Genomic DNA, 24,639 nt, shown 5'->3' on the forward strand with positions numbered 1-24,639 from the left:
GTTAAGCAATCAATTAATCAATCAAGACATGGACAGTTACCAACTTAGGGGAAAAAAAAAAACACAACACATACAACTCTTCCACATGAAAATGAAGCTGCCAGGAGAAATAAAGACACTGAAGCCTGTAATGAGCTTCAAACCATGTAACTGTGGTGGGAACCACGCTGGGCCTCTTAGAAGTTCCATCTGGACATTGAAGAAAAGAAGGGAGTGTCACAGGACCCATTCAAATACAGTCCCCAAACAGCTGCCAGTCACAGAAGCCAGTGTAGGATGCCCACAGTTCACCACAATGATACAGCTCACAAGAGCATCTCCAGAACACCTTTCCAGACACACACACAGAATGACAACCTGCCCACCCTGGGAGAGACAAAGGGGGCTCAGAGGAAGGGGCGCTGAAGAATCTTCTTGACATCTGGGAGCTCACAGCGCTGCCTCACAGTCCCCTGGGGCATTCCCTGCCCCACCCTTAAATCATTGCAGCACCACCCTTATGGCAGAAAGTGAAGAGGAACTAAAAAGCCTCTTGATGAAGGTGAAAGAGGAGAGTGAAAAAGTTGGCTTAAAACTCAGCATTCAGAAAACGAAGATCATGGAATCTGGTCCCATCACTTCATAGGAAATAGATGGGGAAACAGTGTCAGACTTTATTTTTGGGGGCTCCAAAATCACTGCAGATGGTGACTACAGCCATGAAATTAAAAGACGCTTACTCCTTGGAAGAAAAGTTATGACCAACCTAGACAGCATATTGAAAAGCAGAGACATTACTTTGCCAACAAAAGTCCATCTAGTCAAGGCTATGGTTTTTGCAGTGGATGTGAGAGTTGGACTGTGAAGAAAGCTGAGCGCCGAAGAATTGATGCTTTTGAACTGTGGTGTTGGAGAAGACTCTTGAGGGTCCCTTGGACTGCAAGGAGATCCAACCAGTCCATTCTGAAGGAGATCAGCCCTGGGATTTCTTTGCAAGGAATGATGCTGAAGCTGAAACTCCAGTACTTTGGCCACCTCATGCGAAGAGTTGACTCATTGGAAAAGACTCTGATGCTGGGAGGGATTGGGGGCAGGAGGAGAAGCGGACGACAGAGGATGAGATGGCTGGATGGCATCACTGACTCGATGGACGTGAGTCTGAGGGAACTCCGGGAGTTGGTGATGGACAGGGAGGCCTGGCGTGCTGCGATTCATGGGGTCGCAAAAAGTCGGACACGACTGAGTGACTGAACTGAACTGATGTGGGAGCTAAGTTGCTCAATTGTGTCTGACTCTGAGACCCCATGGACTGTAGCCCACTAGGCTCCTCTGTCCATGGGATTCCCCAGGCAAGAATATGGGAGTGGCTTGCCATGCCCTCCTCCAGGGGATCTTCCCCACCCAGGTATCAAACCTGCACCTCTCGTCTCCTGCACTGGCTGCTGGGTTTTTTGTTTTTGTTTTTTTTTTTTACCACTAGTGCCACCTGGGAAGTCCAAATCATTTCAGACTGGGCACTAAAAAACTACTATAGAGGGATTTCTCTGGTAGTCCAGTGGCTAAGAGTCCATGATCCCAGTGCAGAGGGCCTGGGTTCAATCCCTGGTCAGGAAGCTAGATTCCACAGGCCGCATCTGAAGAGCCCACCTGCCTCGGCTAAAACCTAGTGCAGCCAAATAAATAAAAATTTTACAATACCATCGAAAATTATACAGAAAAATAACAGAAAAGGGGCAAAATGAAAAAAGACTTCCATCAAGAGTCACAAATTACTACCATTTTACCACATTTTCTATATATATATATTTACACATTTTTCCTGCGATCTGAAGCCCCTTTACCCCAAATGTAACAACTATTTCCTAAGAACATAACCACAGTAATCAAAATGAGGAAATTAACATGATGCATGATCTACAGATATTCAGATTTTCCCAACTGTCTCCAAAATATCCTTTATTAGGAAAATAATTTTAGTTCAAGGTCCAACCCAGGCCTTACATTATGAATTGAGAAGCATGTCTCCACATCTCCTTTAACTGTGAGATAGCCTTCCTTGGTCTGTCTTTGTCTTCTTTCATGATGGTGACAGTTTGGAAGTACACAGGCCAGTTGTAAAATGTCCCTCAGCCTGAAGCTGATATGTTTTCCTGGTTAGACTGAGGTAGTGCATGTTGGCAGGAGTGACACAAAAGCAACGTCTTATCTTTCTCAGTGCCTCATATGAGGCAGCACGTGACGTCATTCAGGCTCAAGAGTGGCTGGGTTCACTTTGATTACTTCATCACGGTGCTACCTGCCAGATTTCTCCACTATAAAGATACTACTTGTCCCTTCAAAATTGACATGTATTTTGCGGGGAGATTCTTTGAGATATGAAGACAACCTGTTCCTCATCAAACTTTCATCCATTAGTTCTGGAATTCACTAATAATTTTTAATTAAAATAATTAATCCTCTGCCCCAAGGCCATCTGTTCCTAAAATCTAAGGCCATATCCAAGTTTTTGGTAGTAGTATCACAAAACTGACTCACATTGGGCCTACCTAGGTTGAATCCCTGAAGGCTGTTCCTATCACCCTCTGATGAGGCAAGGGTTCCCCAACATGGCCCTGAATACAAGCAGAGCAGGTAAAAAGCCAGTTATAAATGGTAGGGGTGGACTGACACCATATACTTGTTCCTGCATGGTAAGATTAAAAAAACACAAAACAATGAATGTGGGTTATTTATAAAATTAAAAATTTAGTAACAGCAAAATTTAAAATGTCACTTTGCTATGTGTTTGGACAAACACTTCTGAAATGCAGGTTCCCTCTTTGTCTACAACATTGAGTCTTAACTTCTAGGCTGGTAAATTTTTCTAAAAAAGACATCAGAGTTAGGAGGCAGCATGGGAATCTTCTGGGGTGCTGACAGAGTTCCATTTCTTGACTCAGGTGGTAGTTACATGGGTATATTCACTTTTAAAAAGTCATCAAGTGGTACACGTAAGATGAATGTACTATTTTAGAAGGAAGAGAAGGAGGAAGGAAGGGATATGAAGCCTTAAATCAGTCTATTTTCATGGAACCCACACGAACTCCAAGAGATCATCTCTCTTTAGAAATGCTCATAAATGAGGGCTCAAAACTTGCCCTGTTATTCTGAAAAGCAGAACAGTTACCATGTCTGCTTACTCCTCTCTCAGTGATGCTTAAACATCCATATGTGCACAGTCTCATGATGATATCCATGAGCTTTCACTTGATTTTTCAGACCTTAATTAATTTTAAGAAGCCAGTGGCTCTTCTCCCTCCTTCCTCAGGTTCTTCCTAACCATGTTTGCTTTTCTCTTTCTGACAGGAGGGCCATTCTCCTTAAAGAGAAGTGAAGAGGTAAAACAGAAGGACGGCAACGAGCCCTCTGCCACCTGCAACACCGAGTCTCCTGGCTGGGCAGGCGGCCCAGTGTCCTCCCTGCTTCCTCACTCCGAACACCAACGGCTCAGCAGGTCCTGTGCTCTCAGCACCCAGTCCTGACAGTGCTCCCGGAGATCTACACCTTTCGTTCTGTTTGTTCCTGGTTACAGGCCCCTTTATCATCTCTCAGACAAAGCGCAACACTAACAACTCCCCAAGTGGCCTTATTGGTCTGAATAGGTGTCTCCTCTCTGTTCCTTGCAGTAATCACTTGTGACTGCACTAAGCACATTTCATTGTTCAGACTATGAGTCAGCCTTCCCTTCAAAGCCCTTGCCCAAATATATCTACATTTCCTTGGACCTTCTAAAATCTGCTTTCCCTCAAACTCAGAGTTCTGTATTTCCCTTGGTTTCTCTGAACATGGCCACTTTGTACTAAAGTTTCCAACACCTTCACTTCACCAAACAAATCATTCATGATGCTCAGAATACCATTTCAGTGAAGCCGTTTTTCTCAACCTTCTGAGGGATAAAACTATCAGAAAAGTGAGTTAAGAATTAAAGCAATTCAAAAATTGATGAGATTCTTGTTTTTTGCAGGAAGAGGTATTTCCAAGGGTCCAGATATATAAAGACCCATAGCACCACACCAACTTGCTTCTGCACCAAGTTTTATTATCTCAATGCAAAAACCCTCTCCCACTCTAAGGGTAAATAGCTGACATCCCAGCATGTTTTTTGGTGATCTAAGAGCCAGTGATCTGGACTTTCGTCTTATCAAAAAGCTCAAACTCAAAAAGCAAATACTGAGTAAAAGCTGCTCTGGAGTCAGAGAGACCCAAGTTCAAGTTCTAGTTCCAGCACTGTCAAGCTGTGTGGTTGCAACATGTTACTAAACCTCTTCAGACCTCAGTTTCTTCATCTATAAAATAGGAATTAGTAATATTTATCTCATGAGATTGCTGTGGGTATGAAGTATGATAATATATAAAGAGATTAGCACACTTCCTGGCAAATACCAAGCATTCAAATAACAGTTTTAATCATGATATATTGTACTTTAATGAAAATTACTGTTCTTACCTTTCTGCTAAGAAAGGCAGAGTGCCTGGATTTTCAGGCTTCTCAGAAGTGGGAGGGGCTACCTGTGGTACAGGACAAAGAAGAAGGTAATACCTCCCACTGAGGAGCCTTGGATTCTCATTCCCAGCTCCTCCGGCTAGACAGACAAGGCCAGTACAGGAAGAATTCATAGGGGAGAAGTGTAATTAACAAACTAGAGGAGAAACAGGGAGGAAGGATCAAAGAAGCTAATTAGAACCGGCTAAAGGGAGGCCCTGCTTATTTAACTTATATGCAGAGTACATCCAGAGAAACGCTGGACTGGAAGAAGCACAAGCTGGAATCAAGATTGCCAGGAGAAATATCAATGACCTCAGATATGCAGATGATACCACCCTTATGGCAGAAAGTGAAGAAGAACTAAAGAGCCTCTTTATGAAAGTCAAAGAGGAGAGTGAAAAAGTTGGCTTAAAACTCAACATTCAGAAAACGAAGATCATGGTATCCAGTCCCATCACTTCATGGCAAATAGATGGGGAAACAGTGGCTGACTATTTTTCTGGACTCCAAAATCACTGCAGATGGTGATTGCAGCCATGAAATTAAAAGATTCTTACTCCTTGGAAGGAAAGTTATGACCAACCTAGATGGCATATTCAAAAGCAGAGACATTACTTTGCCAACAAAGGTCCATCTAGTCAAGTCTATGGTTTTTCCAGTAGTCACGTATGGATGTGACAGTTGGACTATAAAGAAAGCTGAGTGCCGAAGAATTGATGCTTTTGAACTGTGTGGTATTGGAGAAGACTCTTGAGAGTCCCTTAGACTGCACAGAGATCCAACCAGTCCATCTTGAAGGAAATCAGTCCTGGCTGCTCTTTGGAAGGACTGATGTTGAAGCTGAAACTCCAGTACTTTGGCCACCTGATGCAAAGAGCTGACTCATTTGAAAAGACCCTGATGCTGGGAAAGATTGAGGGCAGGAGAAGAGGATGACAGAGGATGTGATGGTTGGATGGCATCACCGACTTGATGGACATGGGTTTGGGTAAACTCTGGGAGTTGGTGATGGACAGGGAGGCCTGGTGTGCTGTGGTTCATGGGGTCGCAAAGAGTCGGACACAACTGAGCAACTGAACTAAACTGAAAGGGAGGCCACAGAGTGGGGAACATGGAAGAGAGAGAGCTAAAGGGAAATTATCTGTGGCCCTATAAATATTCAACAAATGTCTCCCATAATTGTCTCAGTCTGAGGGAAGTGGGATCAACAAAGTTAAACAGAAGGAAATTTAGGCTTAATCATATGGGAAGTTTTCACAGTGAGATTTATCAAGTCTATTAGAGAACCCAGAGTGGGTGTGAGATGGGTCTATACCAGCTCCCCTACGTGCTAAAGGCTGACAAGAGCAGACAAGTTGGTCTGGCATGGTATGAGCACCCCAGGAAGACCACTGGCCATCCTTGTTCCAAGGTGCAGGCAATACACCTTCTCAACAGGCCTTTAGTGGCTCAGGAGGCATTTTCTTACTTAAATTCTGCTCTCAAGAGTTCTGAGACATGTGCTGGGAAATCACTCACCTTTCCTCCCAACCACCTCATCTCCTCAATCAGAGCCAATGGAATTAAGCAAAGCCTATCTTGCTTTTGCCACACAACTGCAGAAATGTTTATGAATGAGCCATCTCTCAATAGTAAAAGGAAAGGCAACGATCGTGGGATGGTCTATAGCAGAAAATGACAACACTGAAATGCTTCATTTCCAGGATTTGGAAGTCGTATAGACTACAAATCTCTCTGCTGTGCAACATACATAACAAGTCCCCAAAATATCCTTTGTTTGCTGAGGTTCTGCTTAGATATTTAAGGTTTCTGACAGTTTAAATATGGTGAACAATATAGTGAACCACCCAAATATTTTGCATTATTGGTATTTGGAAAGATCTTTGTGAACAATTAGTTCCAGCTCCAAGAGGCAAGAACAGCCTCAAGAGAGGCAAGGCTCCTCCTGGTTTTCCATGGGGGTGGATCAACATGGCCTCCTTGGCCAGCTCTATTTCATATGGCCAATCTCATGGCTTGAGTGACTGTGGGATCATGTACCCCAGCCACTTCTGTCCACTTTCTCCTCTGTAACAGAGGAAAAAACTGGATGGAGTGGGCCTGCAGACTCCCTGGCCAGGCTCAGGGCTCAGCAGGTCTCCTCCAGGTTAAGAAAGACACAGAGCTTCCCTGATGCAGGAACAAACTGGTAGGACTAGTCTTGCCCAAAGCCTTTGTGCCTGTTTGACCAGATACTGAAATGGGAACCTAAGAGGAAAGTAAAGACTTCCCATTCTGTGGAGATCTTTAAACACTGGAGAACAGCCCCAATTACCCAGAGCTTCCAGAGACAGAATGATGGATGGTTTCGTTTGTGAGCATGCTATTTGTCTGAGGCTCTTTGTCCAGTCAGCTGGTCGACAAATCTTGACTGGGCCCAGAGTGCACAGGGTCCTCAGCTAAGCATCTTGGGGCCAAAGTGAAGAATGAAAATAGTTCCTGCCCCTAATTAGACAAAATTAACAGCTGACAGAAACATTCAGAGCGGGACTCTATTAACTTTGCAAGACGGGGGCTTCAATATTAAGTGTACTGTAATCTGAAAAATGGAGGGCTTGACCAGGAAGATACCCTAGAATGACCTCAGCAAGAGCAAAAGCCTCAGCTCAGAGGAGAAAGGCTAAAAGTCTGCATGTATTTATTACCCAATGAATTCAGATAAAAATCTACTTTTTTTGTTTTCTTCAAAGAAAATGTTAAGAATCATCTTCCACAGACCCTTTAAACTCTTTTACTAATAAGTCACTAAAAAGGCCTTCTGTTAGAAGCATTCTAACGACAACGAAAAAATTACACTCATAAAATAGTTAACGTCAAAATGTAAATGGTTTGTTTAAGATTCAGCAATTGTTGCTGAATCAAACACAGAATCTCTATGGCTTGGGAAACAGCAAGGGAAACAAAAGGCTTGACAATTTAGTGCTCATTAAAGCCTGTCTGGCTGAATTTCAGATTGCAACTTAAAGGAAAAAAACATTAAACCAGTTCAAGTGTGAACTGACATATGCACAGCAGTTTTCAGCTGCCTGCAAATGGGGCAAGGACACAATCTGGAGTGTGACTTTTACACACCAAGGGTGTGGGTGAGTGTGATCCCACGTCCAGGTACAGGGGTAGAGTCAGAGATGAGCAGAATCCCAGAAAAAATGCACTGGGATGAGAGCCCAGACTCCCATTGGGCTTCAGTTCATTCAGCACGGTGGAACAGCTCAAGCCCAGTTAGCTCTTTCCTGCAGGAAGGCTAAGGGGCTTACGGACAGCCAAGTGCTAGGCTGGGGATCATTTTTGCTTGGGAGAAATGGGAAAGCCTAAGTTTTCTGCACGTCCTCTCTTCCTGGCCTGGCATGTCAGCCACAGTGGGACTTCTGTCTCGATAAATCTAATTGACTTTGTGACCCTTACTGGCCTCAACTCTGGTCTTAAGAGATAGTTCTTTTTGGTACATTTGTGGGGTGCTGAGCAGAACCTTTGTCTAAATTCTCCTGCTCACTGGGCAATAGAAGTGCTTAAAATCTTACCATCTGGGGTTTGTTTCTTTGAGTCTTAAAGGTCCTCTATTAAAATGCCACTGTCCCAATCACGTGCAAGTAGGGTGACCACATAATTTATTGTCCAAACTGGGACATTTTTAAGAGTGAAAAGAAGCACTATTAATTACTGCACTGGGAAAAGAGGCATAAACAGAACATATGGTCACCCTCTGTATAAGGTTTTGTGTTAAATTCTATGAATATACAAAGGTGAATTAAAAAAACAAAAACAAAAACCTTCCATTGTCCTGGACACTAAGCTGAGGAGCAAAGAATACTGAGAACAGAACAAGGCTAGGTACCTACAGGAGAGGGAAAATGACACCCCAGAGGGAAACAACATGGTAGAATACAAGGAGGTAACTTCACAAAACTTTATAAAGACCATGGGCTCAGGAGCCCATGACCTGAACTGGAATCTTGGACCTTTCTACTTAATTGTAATTAAACTATCTTTGCCCAAACTTCTTCATCTGTAAAGTAAGGATTGTTTCATTGGGAGGATTAAACGAGGTATCCAATGTAACAGTGCCTGGCACATACTATTCGACAGGTTGAATACTATTAGCATCATCAGGACCAGCCCTCTACTTAAAACATGCCCCCGTCAGAAGGTGGAGAGAGGAGTCAGGAGACAGGAAACACTGCAAGGGTAGACTGGGCTTTCCCTCCTAATAAACTAACCTGTGAAGGGCCACTGCAGGGCTGAGCTGCAACTGCAGCAGCTCCTGAGGAGTGCTGATGACTTTGCGTTCCTGGTCTCAGACTCCACACGCAGCTACCACTCCACCCCAACTCCAAGAGGCACATGCCATCCACCGTTCCCTCAGAGCAGACCACAGAGAGGAGGACCTTTCTAAACTGACTGAGCTCTGTCCTGACTGCCTGAGGCAAATACTGAGTAGTGGTACATTCTCCTAGGCCTCTGTGACAGCAGAAATGCAAAAAATAAGGGCAGCCCCTCACAGTCATTAGGAGAATAGATTCTGGGGTTCCAACACTTAACAACAATTAAATGCTTTTCAAATATTAAGTCACATAATTGTCACTACAACTCTATGGGGCAAACATTATTATTACCCCCTTTTACAAATTAATAAGCTGAGTCAGGGAAAGTTAAGTAGCTTTTTTCTCAAGGTCACATAGCTAATAAGTGGCTGAGGCCTGAAACCTCAAGAATAGGAGCCAAGAGACATGGATTCCACTGGAGTTACACCACACACTATCAAAAGTCCTGAACTTATATGAACTTTACTTCTATTATTTGTCAAGAAGCTGAGTTACTTAACCAAGGGGTCTGTTTTTCAGGATCAAACAATACAGGGTGATTGAAAGCACTGTAAAAGTGTTTAAAACATTATGCTGCCACTGCCAACATCTGCTATCGTTTAGTTTTGGAGAGCTGGACCAGTTTGGAGAAGGAATCTGGTCCCTCACTATTCTCCCTTCCATATGACCCTGGACACTCTGGCTCAAGGTAAAGCAGGAATTATACTAATACCATGGTTTTCAAAGTGTGGTCTCTGGACCAGCAGTACCAGCAACACCTGGGAACAAGGGTAAAGTAAAAATTCTCAGGCCCCAACCCAAACTTCGTGAGTCAGAAACTTTGGGGATGGGACCTGGAAATCTGTATTTTAACAAGTCTTACTAGTGCTGATGCCTGATTGCGTCTCAGAACAACTACACTGGAATGTCCCTGGAGAGATGACAGGCTGGGCTCTATCCAGCCCTGGCCAGGAGAAGCTTGCTTCAGGGGCCTGTGGCAGAGCCCAGCTTCTGCAAGAAGACCCAGGCCCCAAGGGCCACTGCCAAGAAGATGAAAAGCTCCCAATAAAACCCAGACCTACATGGCCACACTGATCAAAATACAATAAAGAAGAAAGTGAGAAATCTGACAAAAGGAAAACACAGCTTCGGTGGGGTACAAAATACAACAATCTTCTGTGGGAGATGAGAAGCATAAAAGGCATGTTAGATGTTCAAAGAACCAAATGTCGAAACGACAAAAAATATGAGAACAAAGACAAAATGCGGACATCAATACCACATGGGCCTCAGTCTAATGACGGCAGCAGCAGGAGACACCAGTCCCCCCAGACTACAGCTTGCTCTTCCCCACCCCCAACATGACAGTCTATATCAATAGTCTTGAAGAAAAAAAAAAAATACCAGCAATTAGTCACTGAATCTTGCTTGCTGGAATAAAGAAAAGCAGAGGCTCTGGTGAGAAAAGCTTGGCTAAGAAGGCCATGCAGACTGGGGGCGGTAGCAAGATCATTAAGGGAGAAGGCCTGTGGGGTGTTCCTGGCAGTCTTTGATGCCTGCCAAGTCTTAACCTGGAAGGGAAAATGGAGGGCCTGGCCATGAGGCTATAATGAGCTCCAAACCGGGCCTGCATCCAGAAGGCCTTTTATATGGGCTTGGGCCAGAGGCGGGGGGTTGGGAGGCCTCAACCACTGTAGCAGGCCCAGCCCTGGGCTGTGGGTACCTTGGAGGATGAGGCAGTAGAACACACAGCCTCTGACCCAAGTGTCTCCACACAGAAAGCCTATCTGGCCACACACATGTGCCCCCAAGGAATTAGGGAAGCACCCTCAGGGTTTCCATTCAGGAACCCGCTGAAAACGAGCCCATGTGAAAACAAAAACTGACTTGCTCCCACAATGAATTTCTCAACTCAAATGTGCAACCATCACCACTGCCTCTCTGCCTGGAGTGTCCTCCCCCAAACACTCCCCATCCCTGCCCCCAGCTTCATCAGGCTAGTCCTTATTCCTCCATGTCTCTCTCCAACCGTTTCCTCAGAGAAGCCCTCAGTGACCACCTCCCACACAGGGCCCCTGCTATGCATTCCTGGGACCCCTTCACTCAACAGACTTGGTCAAAGTCTGTCTCCCCTACTAAATCGTCACCACCCTCAAGGACACGGACTATGCCTTCCTGCCTATTCACCTGTAACCTCACTCTAGATGGTCTAGCCCAATGGCTGGTACTCAATGAGCAGCAGCTGCCTAAAAGGATAAGGCCGGCTTGGTGTTACTCCCCTGCTGGGACACTGAGGCCTGGGTGGTCCAGCCCTATAACTAGGTATGTGGATGGGTTGGACACACGACCTCCCTCCCATTATGAGCAGCTTACCCACTGCAAGGGCTCACACAAGGCAGACCCTAGTTAATATTCTCAGTTTTTGCCTTCTCTGCCCTTCCTCCTCCAGTTTGACTCCTAAATCAACTTCCTGTGTGTCCCCACCATGATTTCCCAACTGCTTGAGAAAAAGGACAGAGCAGAGGTGTTCAATGACCCCTGGCATACCCCTTCTGGGAGTATCTATATTTGTCCCCAAAGAGAGGTAATGGATGTATTTAAAAAATCAAGACATTAATTCCCAACAGTATTAAAATTTTTTAGGCAGCAGGAAAAGAATTAAAAAAAAAAAAAAAACAAAAAAACAATCTGGGGGCCAGGATCCTTCACTTGGTTCCTGAAATCAGTCTCCAGTAGGTAACTTCCACTTGTGCTGTGTCTGAGATCAGTCCTGACTCGCTCTTAATGCCAGGCACCACTTGCCAGCCATGGCGGGCAGTCACAGACATGTCCGCAGGTGGGCACTGTCACCTCCTTCCTGGTCGACCTCACCTGGCTGACCTTGACAACAGCACTCTGGCTAAAGATCAGGGACTTAGGCTACAACTTCTTCTTTCTTTCTTAGCACCCTAATACCAATCCAGCCTTCCAAACCAAAGTCAGGTCAGCATGGCCTTGTAGGTGGCTTCTTGGCCATGCTCCTCCCTCTGAACTACTCCAAACTCCACCAACCTCTGCTTCACCTAAGAGCCACCCACAGGTCGGTTCTGCTGGGGCCCTAACAGACTGACATGCTGGGGATCCACTGAGAAGGTGGCACAGAGCCACACAGGGGAGCATGAACACTGGAAGAGGGCAAGGTCAAGTTAACAAATATCATACAATGAGAAAGAATTGCGTGAACTGCAGTGGCATAATGTAGCATAACAGATGGATAATTAGATTTATTCTAAGAGCTGTAAAAGTAAGTAATTAAATAAAAATATGGAACAATGAATCTGCCACAGAGAGACACCTAACAGCCTCACGAGGGCCCCGCAGCTGGCACAAGCAGCCTGGGAAAGAAGCAGTGGGCAAGGAACCTCTAACACTGCCCTGATGTTTTAGGGACAATAAATTCAGCATCAGCTCAAGCTGGGCACCAGAGGACAGCCCAGTTTCAGAGGGACATAATCAGATTTGCAGTCTCAAACAGCACTGCGCCATGGGAATATGGTTCCCTCTCTACATATGGAAGACAGGAGCCTGCAGTAGACTGATCAACTCCCCACCACTGGCATGTTTGGCAAGGCCCCTGCAAAGCAAGACTGACAGTTTGTATTTATCTCTGCAGAAGCAGAGGAAGGAGATGAAAAATACATGCATGGATGACAAGATTAACTGACACCAAGAGGCAAGCTGGGAGACCCAAGCTCAGGTCTCCACCCTTCTCCCACAGGTTGGCAGCAGATGGAGAGGGTGCTGCTACTCAGGGAAGAAACAGGAAGTGAGTGCCCAACATGTATGAAGCAAGTTTTCTGTATGGGGTCCCAGCCATGAAGCAGCTTCCCTGGACACGATACTGGCTATTTGGAAGCAGAGAGTTAGATCAGTTGGAAGCTGTTTGCTATTAGTCAGGACTCTCTTTGAGGGATCAAAACTGAATTCAGATTCATCTAAGAGAAAACCTCAGTTTGTTGGGATCCATCATGAAGAATGATGGTGAAAGTAAAAGGACAGCTGGGTCCAGAGGCTCCAGGAGCATGCCAGGCCCCCCCTCAGCTACATCTCTGGGCTCTGCCTCTCTCTAGATGAAGCTGCATTCTCCACGGAAAGGTGAGTCTGATGGCCACTGGCTGCCCCCAAATGCATCAATCCCAGCATAAAGAATTCTCCCTCTTAAGTGGGACAGAATTCCAGGGCAGGACTTTGATTGGTCCTGCTTGTGTCATATGCCAACCCTTGGGCCAGTCACTGCACAGACAGAAGAGCCACTACAAGTGTCCAATCCAGGTTATATGACAAGCCCTAACTGGGAACAGAAGAGGTGGGTCACAAAAACTAACAGCCTTATTCCCAAAGGAAAGAAGGTGGTTTCCAAAGAAGGAAGATAGAAGAATGTCTTGAGACCAAAAACAATATAAATCAGGAGCCTTCACAGCTCACCATACTGTTTCATACCACCTCAAGCCATAATGGTTGGTGGTTTAGTCACTAAGTCATGTCCGACTTTTGCGACCCCATGGACTGTAGCCTGCTAGGCTCCTCTGTCCATGGGATTCAAGCCATAATACTGGATAGTAATTGGCTGTTTGGAGCTAGATTGGGAGTCAGGCCAGGTATGTAACAGTCTGGTTACATAGGTTACGTGCTCCAAATGGCTTGCTGTTTGTCCCCTTTTTGTGGGGGGTAGAGTGAGGAGGGAGGGGGGAGCTGTACCCCGTGGCATGGAGGGTCTTAGTCCCCCAACCAGGGATCAAACCCATGCCCTCTGCAGTAGAACTGCAGAGCCTTAACCACTGGACTGCCAGGGAAGTCCTTTAACAGTGGCCCATCTTTACAGATCTGTCCCCATGGCCCAAGCACAAGATCATGTGGACACCAAGCAGGCTCATAGTTAGGAAACTCACACAGTATTAAAGTCTTCAGACAACCAACTCCTTGGAGGTTTCCCTTACCCACTAACTCAAACCTTCCCATAGCACCCACCAACAATGGAGAATATGACCCCCAAAACCTGGAAACTTCAGCTCAGCATATTTGATAAAGAGCTAAGAATAGGTATGTGGCTCCCTCCAGAATCACTGCCATTCATGCCAATGACTCCATAGTTTGGCTCTCCATTCCAGGATATTTCTACTTCTTGGAGAGGAAAGCAGGTATTTTAGGTACAAAAAGGGAAAACCCACCACATCCCCATTGACACAAAAGCCACCACTTGCTCAGCATCTAGCACGAAGTGCTTGCACTGGGGCTCTCCCCCTAATCTGGCTTGAAGGAATAGAGTCCCTGGCATTCCTCATCTCCAGAGACCAACAAACACTCCTCTAACTCCCTCATCTGGCCCCAGCCAGCAGCCTAAATCATCTCTCAGGCTAATTATCAAAGTTAATTATCTCCTTCTCAAGGGATTCTGGGAACTCCTATCTCCTTCAGCCTAAACAAGTCATACCCTTCCTCCAAAAGCCCAGACGGGCTATGTCAGGGTCCCTGGGGAGAGGTGAGACAAATTCAGGAAGCCTCTTTGCTCGAAGGCCAGCTAGGAACAGGATATCACAGGGATCTTCAGGAGCCAGATCCAGCAGAGGCATCTCTAGGTTTCATTCAGCTTCCAAGTTCTGCACATTCCTGAGCCATTCCAACAACTTCACCACTGACCTGGAGCCTGCCCTAAGCAGTGATGCTGGCCAACACGTGTCTACCAAGTTCTCTCTGCCACTAAGGTCTTCTCAGGAAATGGAAATGCAGGAAAATGGAGCTCAGCTTCCACGTGGAGCAGCTAAATGCTCTGACTATGCCTTGTACTCTGGAGCCACGTTGGAAGGTTTGGCCTAATGTAGCCTTGCTGGGCTCAGATATAAGAACCTCCAGCCAGGCTGAAAAGCAGCTTGCCCGCAGATGGGACCTTTGGCCCAGGGCTCTTTGAGCTGGCTCTGCTCCTGCTCCACACACATCACAATTTACTGCTGCTGTTAAGAGCCCCAAAGACAAAAAAGCTCCTGCCTCCACTCTGCCCCTGCTCCTCCTAAACACACGCTGGAACCAACCACCAGTCAAGACCTGGCATGAACCTCAGTACTATGAACACCAAACTGAGCTCAAACAACTTTTCCTAAGCCACAAACTAAATGAAAGTTTTTGTTTTTTTAACTCAAGAGAAACAGTTCAAATACCAACTAACCTTTCTCCTCCCTTCAAAAGTACTGATCTTGGACAAAACACATATCAAAATAGTATCTGGATCAAGAGTTTAATCCTCCGTCTCAGAAGCAAAAAGGAGTCTAGATGGATAACTTCAGGGTAACCCTGGGTCTGGCAGATGCAGGGGAAATGGTTCCTGGGTCCTTAGGGAAGGACAGGGTGGTGATAATAACAGCAGGAGAGAGGATGGCAACCTCGGGACTAAGGCGCTATGACGAGGGGCAGAGGAGTGCTGGTTAAGCCCCACTGACCTCACTCTAAGGGAGCCTGGGCCATGGAGTTCACAAATAATGCCTCACTGGCCACCTGGCTGAAGGGATCTGAACGAATTGTTGTGTCCAACCCCAAAACTCAAGCCAGCTACAGGCTACATACCACAATTCAAAGAACTCATACCAGAAAACACAATAGCAACTTCTTATATGTTTTGATTTCATTCTACCTTTTAATTAGAAAATGATATAAGCTCATGGTAAAAAAAAAAAAAAAAGGATTCATAACAGCATAGAAGATGCAAAATAGAAAAGTTCCTCTATCTCAAAACCTCATTCCTCATACCCTCAGAGATAAAAGCTGATTTTTATATTATGTATTTATATGCACTGTAAATTTGTAAATAAATCTTTGTTTACTTTTTATATGAAGGGATCATTTCAATGTAGAGCCCCTACTTTATAGAAAGGCTTGGCTCCTTGAGTTTCCTAAGGCAGTCCCCTGATGCCAAACAGAAGGGAAGAGGGTGGTCAACCATATTTTAAGGGACTCCAGGAATATCGGAGAAGGCAATGGCACCCCACTCCAGCACTCTTGCCTGGAAAATCCCATGGACGGAGGAGCCTGGTAGGCTGCAGTCCATGGGGTCGCCAAGAGTCGGACACGACTTAGCGACTTCACTTTCACTTTTCACTTTCATGCATTGGAGAAGGAAATGGCAACCCACTCCAGTGTTCTTGCCTGGAGAATCCCAGGGATGGCGGAGCCTGGTGGGCTGCCGTCTATGGGATCGCACAGAGTCAGACACGACTGAAGCAACTTAGCAGCAGCAGCAGGAATATCTAACATTTCAGAGTCAGGAATTCCCTGGCAGTCCAGTGGTTAGGACTCTGCACTTCCACTGCAGGTGACCTGAGTTCTATCCCTGATCAGGGAACTAAGATCCTGGAAGATGCATGGCTCAGTCAAAAACAACAACAAAAAAAACATTTCAGAGTCAAATTTAAATTCAAAGAGTTCCTCAGGGAAGCATGACCCTTGACTCCAACAGGGGCCCTTCGTCTGGCCCAGGTGAAAGAAAAGGCACCTTGTAAACCATTCCTCACTGACTCTCCCCGTCTGAGGTCAGCAGCTTTGCTTTCCCCAGGATGTCATTCCAGGGCTCTCATCCTTTGTTCTCAAACCTGACCCCACTTTTGTCTTCCCCCTCTTGGGCTCCTCTCTACAGCCTTCATGCTCCTCTGAAACATCACCACTGGCAGGGCTGAGCGACTGAAAACAGGAGATGACCTCACAGCCTTCACATTCTAATGCCAGCTCTCAATTACTTGTACTGTTGAATAACTGAAAGAGGAGAATAATCCAGTCAGCTGATCTGAGAAGCTGGCCAGGCACACAGATTATCTCAGAGCGAATTATTCACACTAGATAATTGGGAGTTGCCCAAACTTCTATTTGTGGTTCCGGCATCACATGGAAGGACATTCAAGCCGGAAGGTATACATGCTGGAGGAGGGATGGAGTCCATAGGCCCAGAGTCCCTCTGTGCTGCTGGGTAAGTCACTGCCCCTCTCCTCTAACTTAGGGTCAAAGAGGGTAATAATAATGATGATGAGACTGATGCCAACAATATTATTACAGACAGCTCTTGTATTTGCTTACCATGTGCCATGCTTTGTGCTAGGAGCTTCGTTTATACTACATGTACATTATTTCATTTAATCCTCCCAGTGAGTCAGTGAAGCAGCACTGTCTCCACTTCTCGGCTGAGGAAGCTGAAATTTAAAAGGTTAAGTAACTTGTCCAGGATATAGAGTGTCAAGAGGCCTGTCTATCCAGAGCCCAGGTTCTTAACCCAGAAGCTCTTCTGCCACCCAACTCTTACCTCTCCCAGTTCATAAGGGAGAGTCTTCCTAACAGAACACATGAGCTATAAGGAATGAAAATGTTAATAGCCCTTTTTTAGTACAGTACCATTTATCCTCATCTTAAAATGACTGGATTTCAATGTACCAAAAATGGTCCCCCTCCTCTGAAAGCTTGTAAGAGGAGGCTGGCCAACTGGTCAGTCCACCTCAAGAAATCCAGAGTCTAATGCACAAGTCACTGACAGAGTTGCAAGAAGCAGTCTTCTGTCACTCACTTTAGCTACTATCATGATCAAAGACTGAAAAATGAAACCACTGTCCTCCTCCGAGGCAGCTCAGCACTGCGGAGGTGGAGCGTGGGGAAGGGTTGTGGGTACCACTGACCTCACAGACAAGTATCCACAAAGGGACTGATGCCTGGTATTCCCTCCACAGGGTCTTTTTAGGAAAGCGTTCTTGGTGTTGTAGGTATGGCAGCCAGTCTCCAAAATGGCTTGCCTTCTGGTATTGATTCCTTTGTATATTTCCCTCCGCCACTGAACATGGCTTATCTGTGTAACAGAAAGAAGACAGAAGAGGTGATGGGGCTGATTTTTGAGGCTCCATCATGAAAGGAAATGACACTTCTGCCTTGCTTTTTTTCTGTTATTCACTCTGAAAGGAGCCATGGGGGATACATGAGCAGCCCTGTGAAGAGGATCACATGGAAAGGAACTAAGACCTCTAACCAACAGACAGTACCAACTTGTCAGGCATGAGAGCTGGAAGCAGATCATGCAGCCCAGCCAACATTTTGACTACATTTCAAAATTCATGACTCACAGAAATTGTGAGAAATAATCAATGAATACTGTTGGTTGAACTCACTAAGTTTGGGAGTAATTTGTTATACAGCAATAAAAACAACTAAAAATCAACAAGGAAACAAGAAAGACATTTCACAGTGTTCTGTTTCCTGCAAGTGACACATCATGGAAGAACTGGGTCCAGTGTCAGGGCCACAGGCCAGCAAAAGCTCTGACTAAGCCCCTAAGATCCAGAACACTATACAAGAGAGGATAATCAACTTTATGACCCATATATCCCAGCTCTCCAGCTGGGGGAAAAAAAAGCCTGCTGAAAACAATGCCTGTACCCCTGCCTCCAGTCAGAGTAACAGTAACAATAATAAAGCTATCATTACTGAGTGCTTACTGGCTGCCCAGCATGTGCAAGGCACTGTTTTTACATTACCTCCCTTACTCTTCACAATGCTACTCAGAGGATGTACATAACAGGCACTCAATATATATTTGTTGCATGAGTGAATAAACTACCAATCGGCAGTTCTCTGCAACTGATCTATGTCCTTTTGATGTCATTTCAACTTTCTATACTACATATTACTTTAAGGTTTGGAAAGCTTACACTGAGCATGCATTTCTTTGGGTCAGAGGAGACAATACATATGAAATTTTTAAAAACTATTTGCAGAGCAAGCAAAGCTCTATAGATTATGTGCCATCTACTGCCTTGCCCACACAAGTGTCCTGAGCTGACTCTCTGAGTTAACATTTGGGTGAACAAAGATGATAATAATAGCAGTTACCACTCTGATCACTACCTGCTAGGCAGTCTTCTACATGCTTTACAAGTATACCACATTTAATTCTCTGCAATAACCAACCTTAGGTAGATTGGTTATCCCCATTTTATAGACAAAGAAACTGCTTGGGGGATTACATAACTTGCCTAACATTTGACACCTAATGAGTAGTGGAGTGTGTATGTGTGTGTTAGTTGCTCAGTCGTGTCCAACTCTGTGACCCCGTGGACTAATCTGTTCGTAGGATTCTCAAGGCAAGAACACTGGAGTGGGTTGTCATGAGTAGTGGAGACCAGATTCAAATCCAGGTCATCTTGCTCCTGTCTTATATTCCAACTCACCACATCACCAGCCTCTCAAGAGCTACCTGGAGCTGTAAAAAAGTTCATTCCAGCCCTGCCCACCCAACTGCGTTGTGGGGCTTCAACACAGCACCTTCTGTTGCTTACCCTCCTGACTGTCCTCAACCTCAGGGGAAGAAAACAGGTCTGCTGCTAGCTGGCAGAGGCAGAAAGATTGCCCTACTCAATTTGGAGCCAAGGAACTAGGGCTAGAGCCAGTCCAGCTATGGAAAACCAAGGAAACACCATGGTCCCAAATCTGGAAACTGACAACCACATGATGAAAGTAGACACATCCATGGAGAAACTATAGAGAATTTCTGTCTCCACTTTCTAATCTGAAGAGCAATAATCTTCCAGGTTATGAAGGATTATCATGGTCACCAGATCTACCACCCAGAATCCTGATGAAAAGGAATGACTTGAACAAGACACCAGGAAGAATCTCCTACCATGAGAGGTGGAAGATTTAAGATAGGAGGCTCTCAATTCTGAAGACATGAAGAGTTCCTCCCCACAAGGCAACCAGAAGGATCATTCAAAAAACGCAAATGAGATCTTGTTACTCTCCTGTTTAAAGTAGCTTCCTATTACTCTTAGAATAAAACCCAAATACACCTTACTTTGGTCTCTAGATGCACTGCTAACTTTCCAACCTCACTTCTTAGTCTTCCACTCAACTCAGGGAACAGTGACCTCCCAGCTGCTTCACCAATAGACTAAGCTTGCTCCTGCCTCAGGGTCCTTGCACTGTATATTCCTCTGCCTGAAAAAAAAAATCTCAGCCTAACATGTGCAGGCTGATTTCACCTCAACATTTCAGCTGGGGCCAGAAGGACATCTCTTCAAAAAGGTCTCCCTAACTAACCTATCTAAAATCTCTACATAATCCTATTTTCTTCATAACACTTATCACTGACTTTTAAAAATAGCTTAAGATATAATTCATATACCATACAATTTACCCATTGAAATTGTACAATCTAATAGCTTCAGTATATTCACAGAGCTGTGCAACCATCACTACAGTCAATTTTAAAGCATTTCATCAGCCACCCTCCCCCTTAAACCCATACCTATTAGCAGTCACTTCTCATTTTTCTCCAAAGCCCACCCTCCCAGAATTAGGCAACTTCTAACCTACTTTCTGGCTCTATAATTTGCCTAGTCTGGCCATTTTATATAAATGGGCTCATATGATGTGCAGTCCTGTGACTGGCTTCTCTGACTTAGCATATTTTAAGTTTCATCCATGTGTTACATGTATCAGCACACCATTTCCTTCTAATATCAAATAATATTCCGATGTATGAATAAACCACATTGTATTAATCCACTATCAACCAATAAACATTTGAGTTGTTTCCATTTTTTTTGGCTATTATGAATAATGCTGTTGTGAACATTTAGGTACCAACTTTTGTGTGGACATATGTTTTCAGGGGTCTTGGGTCTGTATCTAGGATTGGAATTGCTAGGTCATACAATAACTCTGTTTAATCATTTGAAAAACTTGATACAACCATTTTCCAAAATGGCCAGATCATTTTACATCACCACGAACAGTTCATAAGGGTTCCAATTTCTCCATATTCTCACCAACACTTATTATCATACATTTTTCTGATAACCATTCTAGAGAGTATAAAGTATGACCTCATTAAGGTTTTGATTCGTGTTTCCCTCGTAGCTAATGATGTTGAATAGCTTTTCATGTGCTTATTGGCTATTGTATATCTTCTTTGGACAGCTGTCTATTCAGATCCTTTGCCTATTTTTAAATTGGGTTATTTATCCTTTTTACTATTGAATTGTAAGAGTTTATTATGTATTCTAAATATAAGTCCCTTATCAGATATACGATTTACAAAATTTTCCTCTATTCTGTGGGCTGTCTTTTCACTTGCTTGATGTTGTCCTTAGAGGCAACATCAAGAAGCTGTTAATTGTGATGATGTACAGTTGACCCTTGAACAACTAGGGGGTGAGGGCGCTGACCCCTGTGCAGTCAAAAACCCACATGTAACTTTACAGTCAGCCCTAGTTATTCATGGTTCTACATCCAGAGGCTTACCCAGCCTTGGAGTCAACCAGGCTCAAATCGTAGTACTGCAGTGCATACTGACTGAAAAAAATCTGCATGTAAGTAGACCTGAGCAGTTCAAATCCATGTTGTATTAACTAGTTTTTAAAAACTTATTTTTGACTAAAGGTAAACTATTTAAGAAGTGAGACCTAACTGTCTTGTTCACCACTATTCCCCCACTATGGTAGCCTAGCACATGGTAAATAGTCAATACAAATATTTTTAATGAATAAATGAATTTTAAGACCAGAAGCAGTTAAATGTGAAATGGGCTATAAAAAATGGCTTCCTTGATAGGAAACGGGTGAAAAGACGACATCTGAAATCATTTCTGGTTTAGAGGAAACATTAAGACGGAGAGAATGCAGACTTCCATCAGAGCAAAGGGAAAGCTCACTGAGGGATGCTAAATGCAACATACCCGAGACGTGCACATCACCAATAATAAGCTCCCTCATTTAACTGCTCAGGCAGTCATCTTTCTTTCAGCCACTCTAGAGAGCCAAAAGACAGAACAATGGCTCAGGAATGGGGCCATCCCAGGCTGACGGGCTCCCCCACAGCGGGAGGTTCTCTCCAGAGTCCTCAGCCCAGCACAAAATCCCAGAGGCAGGCTCCAGGCTCCTCTGTTGTTCAGAACTGCTAGGGCTTGTCTGTCACTGTGGCTGACAAGCAGAGGGTTTACTGAGGGAAAAAAGAGGTGAAAACTGGTCCCTGCTCCCCTCGTCTGCATGTGTGCATGCTAAGTTGCTTCAGTCATGTCTGACTCTTTGTGATTCTATGAACTGTAGCCTGCCAGGCTCCTCTGTTCATGGGATTCTCCAGGCAAGATTACTGGAGTGGGTTGCCATGTCCTCCTTATGGGGATCTTTACAACCCAGGGATCAAACCCACGTCCCCTATGTCTCTTGCATTTGCAGGTAGGTTCTTTACCACTAGCACCACCTGGGAAGCCCCTTGTCTAGCCATTGCCAAGAACAACAACAACAAATCTGAAGAGCCTAGGGTTCAAGCCAGGGTACCTCATCAAAGCACCTTGGGGATCCTGGACTTCACTGCTGAGGGGGGGCATTTCACCAGCTAGGCAAGGAGGGTAGAGGTATGGTATGGGAGTTCAAGGTTGGCTGAGTTCTGGGAAAGGTTTGAACAATCAGGGCAGGCAGAGAGGTAGCTTCACAAGCAAGAATGTGAAACACATGTGTGGGAACTCCTCAGCATCAAAGAAAGGGATTCAAGAAGTCCTGCCTCCCACTATGTCATCTTTCATGACAGGAAAGAAAGGAGGGGCAGAATGAGCTTGTGAGGTGCATGCAAGCATGTGTGTGCACACACACACAAACACACATATGCAGTTGCCCTGGAAGGGTAAATAAATATTCATGAACAGTTCAGTGTGTGAAAATCAAGGACAGAGAATGACAAATGGTGCCAATTAGAAAGAAAGGGTGGTATCTATTTTTAAAGCAGCTGAATAACAATAAAGGATTACTTGCTTAAAATACTGTGCTTGACCCTCTCCCCACTGACAGGATCTCCCTCCTGTGCTTGGTGACAACAGGCAAACTCTCCTCCCAGAGGTGTGGGTCCAACACTGCCACAGAAGCCTCATATTTGCATTAGGGATTCACCCTGGGTGCTTATCTCCAGCAATAAGCAGATGATTTCTTCTGAGAAGCATTCTGGGCTCAGGATCACAAGCTGAGATGGGCACTCACACTCTCAGACTCCAAAGGGAGCCTGTGGTGAGGAGGGGGCAAGTGAGCGAAGGACTCCAATACAGAATTCAACTACAGAGGCACCATTACTCAATCTATCAAAAAGGAGGGAAGAAACCCCAAACTACCCTCCAAAGGCAGCAGAGTCCTTTGTGACAGGAGTGTTTGATGAGGGTCATTTCCCGGGATTGGTGAGCCACCAAAATCAAGTTTCTTATCTACTGCCCTTTCCTGATATACATCCTGATTTTCCTCCTAGGGTTGGATCTGATCCACAGCACATGGAAATAAAGGCAAAGAATAAGCCTGATTATCACTCACAGGCAGAGAAAACAATAGAAAACCACCACATATCTAGTTGGTCCTCTCTCAACCTCTCTCACCCCCTCATTTTTCCATCCATCTTTTCTCCTCTTTTTCCCCTTCCCCCGTCTTTGTCTTTCTCTGTCCTTCAATGTACCTGTCTTTTTCCATGTCTCTCTCTTTCAGCATCTGTCATCACTTTGGCATGGCACATTGGTGAAAAACTTGGCTTTTGAGTCACACTGCCCGGGTTCACATCTTAGCTCTAACACAGTCTAGCTATGTGACCCTAGGGAAACAGGTCACATAGGTCTCATTTCCTCATGTGTAAAATGTAAATGATGGTTATATTTATTCATAACAGTAACCTATTGGATAAATTCAATGACAAAATGAACGTAATCCTCTTAGCTCAGTGTCTGGAATACTGCAGTTACTCTGGTTATTTCTCAACATTCTTCACGCCTTGATGTAGACTCTAAACATTTTGAGGGCAGTAAAAATGCCAAATTCATCTTTCCATCTCTTTGGAAAGTAACAGGAGCTGAAATTCAGTAAACATTTGTCAGATGAGCTGGCCTCTCTCCGCCTGTTTGCCATGGGCAATAAGCAAGGCCGCCAAATGCTTCTGCCTAGTTCACAGTTCTGCTGTGCTCATTACCTCACAGCTAATCCTCCCAACCCTCCGTGAGGTGTGCAGCGTGGGCAGCATCTGCCCCTCCCTCCGTTAGGAAAAGGTGAGAATAAACTGGAAAGCAAACAAGCATGGGCAATACTTGCGGCTCCTCTGAGTGGTGCCCTATCGATTTTCAAGTGTCACTATTTATAACAACCACAACTGGCAGAGATACAGCATTCTTCTTCCAAGACAATCAGAGCCATTTTATTGGAATAATCTCATCACTCTCCATGGCCCCAGGAGGTATAAGAGACTATTCCCCAATTCCAGGTAAGAGTGCAGAGAGGCCAAGGGCTTTGGCTAAGGTCCTTGTCCAAGTCAGTGGGGCCTCCTGGCTTGTGGGTCCCTCAGCATCCCTAGATGGTATCTGTGCTTCCTGTAGGACTTCCCCAGCATGCTTCTTTAGGGACACTAAGCAGACAAAGTCACCTCTTGACAACTCACCCATGGTGGTAGGCGGCAGCTGGCACTATTCCAATAAGTGTCCTCCTTGGTGGGAAGCCCTTAGCCCTGACTGCTACCTGGCTTAGTCCTCCCCTTCCACCTTGTCATCAAGAATCACATTTGCATAGCAGTCCAGAGGCTGGGGTGCCACATGGAGAGGGGAGCAGGGCAAGGACAGGGCCCTCATACTGCATGAGATATACAGAGAAATGTGTCCAAGCAGATGTCTGTCCTTCCATCACCTATCCCACACTTACGGGTTTCCCATGTTCCAGGCTTTCCCACAGAGTTTGTCCACTTACCCAGTCATAATAGAGACACTGGCCCCAGAGAAGAGCGAAAAGA

General features: G+C 45.0%; 1 protein-coding gene and 1 pseudogene across 7 annotated transcripts in view; one reads left to right on the forward strand and one right to left on the reverse strand.

Moving 5' to 3' along the window:
* The window catches only part of SIL1 (SIL1 nucleotide exchange factor), a 320,877-nt gene that overhangs the window by 10,649 nt on the left and 285,589 nt on the right, over window positions 1-24,639 (reverse strand).
* Window positions 9,576-24,639, forward strand: part of LOC132345813 (phospholipid hydroperoxide glutathione peroxidase-like) — a 36,378-nt pseudogene continuing 21,314 nt past the window's right edge.

Source organism: Bos taurus, chromosome 7, assembly GCF_002263795.3.
Source record: "Bos taurus isolate L1 Dominette 01449 registration number 42190680 breed Hereford chromosome 7, ARS-UCD2.0, whole genome shotgun sequence".
Taxonomy (NCBI): Eukaryota; Metazoa; Chordata; class Mammalia; order Artiodactyla; family Bovidae; genus Bos; species Bos taurus.